Raw genomic sequence first — 693 nt, 5'->3', positions numbered from 1 at the left:
GGGGGTTTGGGGGGTGGAGGGGGCACGGAGCAATGGTGGGGGGGTTCAGGGGTCTCGTTTGGCTGCAGTCCCAAATCCAATCCCAAATCCAATCCAAACTCCAAACCCAGTCCCAACCCCAATACCAAACCCAATCCCAAATCCAATCCCAAATCCAATCCCAACCCCAATCCCAACCCCAATCCCGAATCCCAACCCCAATCCCAAATCCAATCCAAACTCCAAACCCCAATCCCAAATCCCAACCCCAATCCCAAACCCAATCCCAACCTCAATCCCAAATCCAATCCCAATCATGAATCCCAAACCCAATCCAAATTCCAATCCCAATCCCAAACCAAACCCCATTCCCGAATCCCAATCCCAAACCCAACCCCAAATCCCAAATCCCAATCCCAAATTCCATTTTCGGGGAGTTTTGGGGAGGGGACACAAAGCCACAGTGGGGACATTCAGGGGTTCTGCCTGACCCCAATCCCGACCCCAATCCCAATGGGAATCCTGTGCTGAAATTCCCCAATCCCAACCCCCGCTGTGACCCCGGAGAGCGGCTCCGGGGCATTTTTGGGATGGGGGAGGCACCCCTGAGGAAGGGCTGGCCCCAAAACTGGGGAGCAGGGAGTGGGAACTGCCCGGGATGGGGCTTTTTTGGGGGGATTTTTTTGGGGGGATTTTTGGTGGGGGGGGATTATT

This window comes from Passer montanus, unplaced genomic scaffold, assembly GCF_014805655.1.
Source record: "Passer montanus isolate IOZ18808 unplaced genomic scaffold, ASM1480565v1 scaffold5802, whole genome shotgun sequence".
Lineage (NCBI taxonomy): Eukaryota > Metazoa > Chordata > Aves > Passeriformes > Passeridae > Passer > Passer montanus.
The sequence above is the reverse complement of the archived record's forward strand: the minus strand, read 5'-3'. Positions refer to the sequence as shown.